This window comes from Chamaea fasciata, unplaced genomic scaffold (assembly GCF_029207755.1).
Source record: "Chamaea fasciata isolate MVZ Bird 193981 ecotype frontalis unplaced genomic scaffold, bChaFas1.0.hap1 SCAF_2, whole genome shotgun sequence".
NCBI classification, from domain to species: domain Eukaryota; kingdom Metazoa; phylum Chordata; class Aves; order Passeriformes; family Sylviidae; genus Chamaea; species Chamaea fasciata.
Window position 1 is genome coordinate 25109174 of NW_027094087.1, and position 981 is coordinate 25110154.

Genomic DNA, 981 nt, shown 5'->3' on the forward strand with positions numbered 1-981 from the left:
CAGATCTTCCCCTGACAGACGGTGGCTCCCTGGGCAGTTTGATGAGCAAGCTCTTTGTGCAGGATGTTTAAGGCTAGAATTCAGTTCTCTTCTCCTGTGGAAGGGTTTCAAGACATGCTAAGCAGGGAAGTGCTGCAACTACGTTCCTCCTTTCTAAGAAAGTTCACAGCTATTTTCGGGACCGTCAGCAGGTGAAGCCACCTGCAACACTTTCTAAGTTTATACAGGGTTCCAGGGCTTCTACATCGAGAATAAAAAAAGAGCATCAGCTCATCTTCTTTGCCAGAAAATCCAGACAGAAGTAAAAAGCAAACAAACCTGTGCAAAAAAACCCCAAAACCAAACCAAGTGAACACAGAGTCATAATTTCTACATGTCGTTCCCAGAATTTGAAGCATAAGGGAAGGACGACCATAGCCAAACTTGGTGCCCTAGCCATGCTCCAAGAGCAGCAGAGGGCAGAGAGAGCTGTCCCCTAACTCTTCACCGGGTCCTGAATCACCAGAAGTAGTTTCCGGCAAAAGCACACACATCTCCCATGGAACGGAACGCGCTGAGGCTCCGGCAGGTTGGCAGCACGGCAGGGACCATGCCCAACAGAAAGCGTGTGCGTGGAAAGGGACCACCGCGGGTCCTGAGCCTGCCAGCGAGCGGCGGCCGAACCCGCGGGGAACCGGCACCTGGGGGCTCCGGGCGGCCTCAGGGCCGAGCCCCCGCAGGGGCGGCGGGGAAGGCGCCCGGGGAGCCCCGGCCCGGCGGCGGCGCCGACCACAAGACGGGCACCGCGGAAAGGGCCCCCGCTCCGGCGAGGCGCGGCCGGGGCAGCCCGGGCGAGGCTCAAGGGAAGCCCCCCGTCCCAAGACGCACGGCGGCAGGGCCTGCGAGGGCTTTTCTCCCCCGGCCCCGCCCGCAGCCGCCGTCGTCCACGCCGGCCCGCCCCCCGTTCACGCCCTCTGTGAACGCCAAGGGGACTGGGCGTGG